This window comes from Procambarus clarkii, chromosome 35 (assembly GCF_040958095.1).
Source record: "Procambarus clarkii isolate CNS0578487 chromosome 35, FALCON_Pclarkii_2.0, whole genome shotgun sequence".
Taxonomy (NCBI): Eukaryota; Metazoa; Arthropoda; class Malacostraca; order Decapoda; family Cambaridae; genus Procambarus; species Procambarus clarkii.
In genome coordinates this window covers 19,161,274-19,170,606 of record NC_091184.1, presented here as the reverse complement: position 1 = coordinate 19,170,606, position 9,333 = coordinate 19,161,274, and positions in this window count along the sequence as shown.

Sequence of the window (9,333 nt, the reverse complement as noted above, 5' to 3'; positions counted from 1 at the left end):
TTAGTGTTCCGTTCAAGAAACCTTAACGCCATAACAATGGCAGTTAGCTCTGCTTGCGTTGAAGAGGCATAGTTCTCAATACGTGCTTTTTCTTCATTTCTGCGTTGGAAAGTATTATCCTTGATTACCGTGTATGCTGCACCAGCCCTGCCATTGACAGGATTAGATGACCCGTCAGTGTAGATTTGATCTAGTTCATCTCCTGCTTCTTTATAAATTTCCTCGAGATACTTGTGCCTCATTTCTTGTGGTATCATGTTGGATTTTTTCATTGTCATTTCATTGATGATGATCTTGCATGAGTCATCCTCCCAGGGAGGTAACCTCTCTACAGGCAGGAGCTCACGGGCTTGCTCAAGCAGGTGAAGCTTGTTACGGTATATCGTATTCGTGTTATTTCATCGCATAAAGGCACGATTATTTAAGTCATACGTTCATTATTACAGGAAGAACGAGGTTAACAACCATGGAGGTCGTTAACTGTCAGCACGGTGTGGCTCGTCCGGTGGCGGGAATGTCTGTTAGCCAATCAGAACCACCGGGCGAGGTAACGTGTGCTGGCCGGAGCATGTGGAGAGACAGACATCTACTCCCCTCCATTGAGTCAACAGGCTGTCGTCGCGTTTGGATGTGTGACCAACGGACCCAACTGTTAGTGTGCTCCACCCTCATGAAGGAAGAGGACCTCGAGGCATGGTCGACGCTCTTGAAAGTTATGGAAGATAACAGCTGTGAGATTTAGAGGTCGGCATGGAGGTAACGATTTTCCTGATAGCGGTACAAATTGCAGGAAAGTAGATGATTTATAAGTGGGAAGATCAATCGGACAAGAGACGACCGTAGCATGGTCGTAGTATCTTTCTCTCTATATATATATATTTAACTGTACTTGTGTACAATGCACATATATATATATATATATATATATATATATATATATATATATATATACATGTAAAATATTGTATATAAGGTGATTAGAGATATATCACAATATATCCATGATGAAGTTTTATACCATCTTATTTTCTTGTCCTTTGTCAGACCTCGGCACAAAGTGTGTCGCACCTGACAACAGGTCCGGCTGAGGCTGACACCTGTTCAGATTCATGTACCCCGTTGTAGTACAATGAAGCATTAGGATAAACATTCAGAATAAACCTAAATTAAATGTGTTGGGTTGTCAACAGTTCGATCCCAACAAGCTCTTCAAGGTAGCAGACTGCTCTGTGATGCCATTTTTTGCTTCTCCTGTTTTCCCCTGAAAGTAGCACAGAGCTCAGTTTTTTCTTGGCAATATCATTGTAATGGGGATCTCTGGCTATCCTAATTGCAAGCTTAGCATTCAGCTCCTGAATTTAGCTTTTAACACAGGGAAGGGACTACTCCTCTCGTAGATTAGACGTTTTGGCAGTCCTTGGAACTCCAAGACTGATTATCATGGCTTCATTTTGAATGCTTTCAAGCCTTTTCATATCACTTTGGGAGTAGGTGCACAGAACTGGTGCGGCATAGTCTATGACAGAGCGCACATAGGCTGTGTACATCATTTTAACCATGGCAATAGAGGCTCCATGTCCATTCCAGGTCATAGCTTTCAGTGCCCTGAGTCGACTTTTGCATGTTCCTATGAGTTAATTGAGCTCCTCTTTCTTTCCCTTGTTAGAGCCGATAATGACGCCAAGGTACCGATAGTGGTCAACCCATTCAAGTGTTACATCATTAATTTGCAGTTCTTCATTTGCTCTCCGCTTGTGATGGGAGTATGCCTTCGTCTTGTTTGTGGAGAGAGTGAAACCGAGCTCCATACATTTCCTTCCAAGGAGTTCAATGGACTGTTAAATTTTTCCCAAGGTGGGAGCTTGTATTAGGACATCATCTGCATATCCCACTTGTTGTGTTCCTTCCGGAAAATCAATATTTGCAATGGCGTTCATAAGTACATTGAATAGTGTAGGGCTTAAGACTCCGCCTTGGGGGGTCCCGAGTTCCATATTCATTGTTCTGGAGACTGCTCCATTGAAGCAAACCTTGGCTTTCCTTCCTGTGAGGTAGTCTTCAACCCATTTCATGAGTCTCCCCTTGACACCCATGCATGCAAGCTCGTCCAGGATCGCAATCTCCTGTGCTTTGTCGAAGGCTCCTTTGATGTCAACAAATACAGAGTACCTAGCCGTGTCATTAGACAAGTAATCAAATCAAATCAAATCAAATGTTTATTTAGGTAAGGTACATACATACAAAAGATTTTACAAAGAGTGATGGATTTATAGTTAGGGCTAGTACATACAATGCTTAAAGCCACTATTACGCAAAGCGTTTCGGCCATGTAATTAACTATACAATTTGTAATTATGTATACAATACAAGTAATTAACTATACAATTTGCTGTGCTCCGTCCTTTAACAAATCCATTGACCCCCTCCCCTAACCTGCCTATTTTGTGCAACAGTCGGTTTAGGATGATCCTTTCAAGCATCTTGCAAGTGCATGACACGAGACTGATAGGTCTGTAATTACCAGGGAAGAATACAACGTTTAACGCTTGATGGGAAAACGAGTCGAGTGTTGCATCACATTGCTAACGTCTTATGAGTGTTGAAACACAGCAATAACATGTTGTGAGTGATGCAACGATGCAACACAGGAATAACGTGTTGTGAGTGTTACAACACATAAATGACATTTAGTGACTACTGCAACACAGAAATGATGTTCTGTCAGTGTTGCACACATAAATTATAGATTGGGAGTGTTGTGTTACATCATTGCAACACAAGATTAGCGTGTTGTGAGAGTTACACCGCACAAATAACCCGTTGTGCGTGTTGCAACACAGGAGTGGTAAGTTGTGAGTTTTGCACCTTGGAACAAAAGTGTTGTGAATAATGCAACGCAGAAATAAAGTATTATGAACGCTGCAACACAGTAATAATGTGTTGTAAGTGTTGCAGCGGACAGGAATAACGTGTTTTGAATGTTACGTGCAACGGACAGGAATGTTGCGTACAATAACGTGTTGCGACACAGAAATAATGGGGTTTGAATGATGCAACACAGGGATATTATGTGGCGAGTGTTGCACCATTGCAACGCAGAAATAACGTGATGCTACTCTCACAGTATATTATTTTTTGTTGCAACGCTCACAACACGCTATTCCGTTGCTGTTGTGACGCTCACAACATGTGTGAATGTCTCGATATATGTTGTTTGTGTGCAAGTAGATTTTCGTTCATAGCTCCGTTCTCATTATAGATTCCTTTTCTCAAGCATCAATAGAGAAATATAATCAATAATATAATGACTCCTGTGAGATTGTTAGAAATATACCAATATTTCCTCTGTACACAAAAGGAATATACAAGTCTTTACCATAAATATTACCTTAATGCCTCAACTATTGACAGAATATTACCATAATTACCGTAGCTATTATTATAAATTGTTTGAAGTCTTCAATATAGAAAAATAACTTGAGGGACGTTTTTGTTAAAAGTTTAGGGCAAGAATTGGAATCTTATGAGTTTGAACACACTATGACGTCAAGTTCCATCGATCTGTTGCTTCTTTCTTTTTGCACCTGCGGCGAACTAGATGTAAAATAAAAATTAAACCCATAAACGCCAAATACACTGTATTTTATTTTTTCTAATCATACAGATAAAATTCCTGGCCTCTTACTCCGTAATGTTGTAATTTAAGAAAGTTAATGAGTTAACAGTGTAAAAAAGTCTTAATGTAGGTCAACAAATAAATGAACAAGGGTACTCATTTCTAACAAGAGCTGCATATATAAAGTTAATCATACTAATTGGTGCATGATTGGTCCTTTTTTGGGCCTGAAACCATTATGGCAAAAACTAAGTATATTTTGTTTTGCTAAATAGGATTAAGGCTGCTTGTAGATTAACTCTTTAAAATACTTTAGACAAAATCTGCAGAGTTGATATTGGTCTATAATTGTTGACTTCAGTGAGACTGACACTTTAATGGACTAAGGTTACTCCTGCTTTTTTTCCCCTTAGAATATCAGGAAAGGTTTGGAGTTCAAATTATTTGTTGTAGAGCAATGAAATGGCTGGAGCTAAAAATCTAGAAGTTTCTTTGAAAATCAGGGTTGGTATGTGAACATATGGTATCTGTGCATGGGGTTCATTCATCCACTGCAAATTACCTGATGCTCATCACCACCCAATAAAAATCTGTTATCAGAACAATAAAACTATCTTCAAACAACACACAGCCTCTGTTTAAATCCCTGAACATGCTAAATATACACTCGCTCTACACATTCTCTTGTGCTATTTACATGTACAAAACCTTGTTCCTAAATGCTACTCCTGATCTGAAACTCTCCATTGATAGATGTAATAGAACCCACGAGCACCACAACATAAATAAATATCTCTTTGATATAAATTGACAGTCATGCTAATATAATTGCCAGTAAGGTTTATGTAATTCACAATCATCTTAATATAACTGCCAGTTTGGATAATATAATTGACAGAGGATTATACGAATCAGGATAATATTATTGCTAATCAAGCTAATATAACTTGGAATCAGGCTTTTTCACCCACAGGGTTATTGATCGATGGAACTGACTACCCGCCAACGCCATAACTGCCAAAATGTGCTGAATTTCAAAATATACCTGGAAAAAATCAAGGAAAATTGGGGGGGGGGGGAAGGGAATCTTCAACAAGCTGCCAGCTTCCCGTTTTTATCGAGGCCACTAAGGTTAGTGGCCCTCAGGTAAATCGGGTAAAATAATATTCCAAGACAATTACAGCATAACTGATAAAGTTAGGCTAGAGTAATATAAATTTCTGGTAAATTTAGAGTGATGTAAATTTCTAGAGTAATATAAATTTAAATTTCATATTAACTTAACTGACAGTTATAAATGCCAATCTGCCTTCAATAAACTCTTCGGTGAAACATTTATAATCAAGAGTATTATTCATAAATATGCCTAAACAAAAAATATAAAATAGACATCAGTTTGCATATGAATCTGATGAGAAAATTCCTTGATTAACCTACATTTCCCTATCAATCAAATGGTCTCATCTTAAGTACGTCTCAGACTGTCTTCTTCACCAGCAACAATGCTAAATATTACAACAATAATGTCCATAACTTAGCTACAGAGTATATTACATTTTAAATAAATTTTCACAGAGAACAAAAACAGAAAGCACATTATTATTTACACAAATATGAAGAAAAACATTTAAAGCTTTGATTTATCTTTGCTAAACTAAAGAGATATTTCTATACTTATAAGCAATTTTGAATTTTCCTATAGTGACAGCTTCTCTAGTTCTTGCTTGGTCATCTAACTTTCATAAAGAACAATATAATAAAATATCTTGATCTTTACCTTTCATGGTGAAGTGTATTTCTCAAACAAAATAGAATTACCTTTGAAGAACATCAAACTGACATTGTGAGAGCACACACACACTTTTAGATCAAAGTTAAGTTAATATACCTGTACGTGCTTCATTATCCTTCAACATTCTCTTAATTATCTTCCACACACTAAGTGTTTAGCCTATTATCTGCATGTGTCATTTTGTGCCTCTTCATATCACCAAGACGACTGAATCTCTTCCCACACTCTGGACACTCGTGAGGCTTGTCGCCTGAATGCACTAACATGTGAGTAGTCATACTTCCACGTTGACTGAATCTCTTCCCACACTCTGGACACTCATGTGGTTTGTCACCTGAATGCACTAGCATGTGAGTCGTCATACTTCCACGTTGACTGAATCTCTTCCCACACTCTGGACATTCATGAGGTTTGTCACCTGAATGCACTAACAAGTGCTGTATTATAGTTCTACGTTCTCTAAATTTTTTGCCACACTCGGCACATTGAAAAGGTCTCTCATCCGCATGCACCATCCTGTGAGTCTTCATATGTCCACGCTGACTGAATCTCTTCCCACACTCTGGACACTCATGAAGTTTGTCACCTGAATGCACTAACATGTGAGTCTTCATATTTCCATGCTCGCTGAATCTCTTCCCACACTCTGGACATTCATGAGGTTTATCACCTGAATGCACTAACATGTGACGTTTCACATGTCCAGGACGGGTGAATACCTTCGGACACTGTGGACACTGGTGAGTCTTCATCTTCTTTATGACAGGTGCAGTTTGTGTGAAGGTTTTCTCCCCCGGATGTTGGGAGAAGCGTCAAGGCTTGAGTGTTGTTTCTTAGAGTTAGACTTGATGTGAGCACTTGGCGGTCAATGGTGGTGCATCTTCTTTATGATAGGTACAGTGTGTGTCAAGGTTTTCCCTTAATGCTCGTGCTGGACATCACCGGCGGGTGCTGTTAAAATGGCGACGGTTGTTTACCCTCTCATCACCTAAGCGTTCCAATGTTTTTGTCTGGTTCCACATATCATTTTTCCTACTTCTTATTTTTGTTTATAATTGGTCATTTACAATTAACGCTTGTATTTATCCCTATGTTTTTCAATCAAAGAATATACTTGGAATTGTTTCTTTAAACATAATGCTACATGATTATACTTTTTTGAAGGAAACAGCTCTCCCATAGTGGATGTGCTCCGAACCATAATGGAATTGACCCAATTATCAGTTGGGTCAACCCAAGTATCGCGTTTCCAAAATGGTCGCCCATGTTGGAATAGACGAACGCTGAAAAAATATGGTTGAAAACATCTTGGTAACTTAAATTATTTATTAGTCACAAGAATGACAGAAATAGAAACTTTATATAAAACCTTTCCCAGACAAATATTTTTTAAGTAAAACCGCAGATATTTGTAGTTGTATAAAAGTGGCAGTTTAGACGGGGACTGGTCAAGTCGTATACTGCAATTTCGGATACCGGGCTAGAAACAACTTCGTTCACTGAGAAGTTTGTACATACAAACCATTTCGTTCGTATATGCGCTGGTTTGTGTTCGCTGTTGTTCTCGTCTGAATAAATACATGGCACTTGTTCATATAATTAGCGCTTCCATTATTAGAATTATTTATCCATTATTAGAATAACAAGGTGCAAACTATACCCCCCTTACAGTTGAAATCTATTTATTTATATACAAGAAGGTACATTGGGTTGCGAGAGTACATAACATATATTAAGAGGTACATTGTAGCAAGATTTGAGATTAAAGGATTTAAGACTAACACGTTTAGAAACAGGGCGCCCCCGAAGGAGGCTATTATTTGTTATGCACCCCATACTCAACCAGTAAGTAGTGGAGCAAAACATAGATTACATGGTCATAAAGTCTTAATCAGGCCAATTCAACTCTCTTTCTTTATTATGCACCCCATACCCATCCCGTGGGCGGTGGTGTAAAGGATTACAGAGGCACATAATCGGTTCAGGAACTGAACCCTCTAGTTCGTTTAGCTAAGCAAATAACAATTTGTGACACTAGTTACAAAATTATTAATATTATATATACATGTACACACTCTCATACATACATGTACATATATATATACGTATACATATATACATACACATACATATCTAATCACCTACACAAATACACACATCAATAATCTTTGTGTCACAAGTGATCAACAAGAGGCTCACAACAGTCACTATACAAGGCACTTTACATCTATGGTGAGTCACACAGTTACTAGTCTTGCTGCACACTGCACACCCACCCAACTGGGCGGCAGCTTTACAGTCATGTGCTCCACACCCACCCAACTGGGCAGCAGCTTTACAGTCATGTGCATGCATTACCTACAGTAAGCAAATTTTGGATACTTCGCTAAGATTTCGAGCAGCACATCATTATGAATGAAGTACTTACACATTTCTTGGACACTATTGATGGTGTTATCTCTAAATTCCGCGATTTTTTCACATTCCATTATATAATGACGCAAAGTAAGCGAATAGTTCTGCTGATAGAATTTACATTTAGTCAAATCTACATCAGCAGATGTTACAAACTCCCAGAGGTACTTGTAGCCGAGCCTAGCAGTGGTAACATCTAGAAGTCTGCTAACATTATTGGATGACCCATAGACGTGCGGTTCTTCCTGCATGATAGAATGATGATAGATGGAGTAACTGGTGTGAATTTCACTTTGCTTCAAGTCTCCGAAATTTAGTTGATGTTCCTGGGATATTGCTGCCCTCAGGCTGCTCAAAGGCAGTCCAAGTTTGTAATCAATTCCCTCTTTACGAGCAAAAGTCTTGGGCAACTCATCAGTTCTCGGTGGCTATTTTTACAATATCATTTACAACTAACTTAAGTTAAATAACAACCAGTAAACAGACTGCAGTTTTCTAATTCTAGTTCAGGCACTTCCTGGGATAAAACGCGAACATTCCTTGAGGAACTGTGAGGTGCTTATCTGTTTTTCCTCGTAACGGTCCCAAAGCTTCCACAAATGTTCCTGTTTCTCTTTATTGCCCTTGCGGCGAGTGGACTTTAGCTTTTGATCAGAAACCAGTTGGTATTGCAAGGTTACCAGGGACGCCTCACGGTACAGTAAGGGGATTAAAATATATAAAGCCTAGTTGTCCCTCACTGCCCTTTGATTCAGACGCTGGTGCCATCCTTCTACGTCATTATTGGTCCTCACCAGTCGTCTAAATGCACACCAGTTCCCCAATTCCCACACACTATTGCACAGCCACGTATTTTTTTATGTAATGAGTTAATTGTGTCGTTAAGGGTGGACTGCTAGCCGACTTTTCTAATTCAGCAAACGCCTTCCAATTATGTAGTACATACGTACCACATAAGTACGTGTGTGTTATACACGTACACACACACACACACCTTGTCAAGCACAGGACGAAGCTTGAAAAAGTTTAATGGTATGCCAATAGGCTAGTCCCAAGACTAAGAGGCATGAGTTACGAGGACAGGCTGCGAGAAATGCACCTCATGACACTGGAAGACAGAAGAGTAAGGGGAGACATGATCACTACCTACAAAATTCTCAGAGCAATTGATAGGGTACATAAAGATAAACTGTTTAACACGGGTGGTAGGCGAACAAGGGGACACAGGTGGAAACTTAGTACCCAAATGAGCCACTGGTATGTTAGAAAGAACTTTTTCAGTGTCAGAGTAGTTGATAGATGGAATGCATTAGGCAGTGATATGGTGGAGGCTGACTCCATACACAGTTTCAAATGCAGATATGATAGAGCCCAGTAGGCTCAGGAATCTGTACATCAGTTGATTGCCAGTTGAGAGGTGGGACCAAAGAGCCAGAGCTCAACCCCCGCAACCACAACTAGGTGAGTATACACACAAACACACACACGTACACACACACACACACAGACA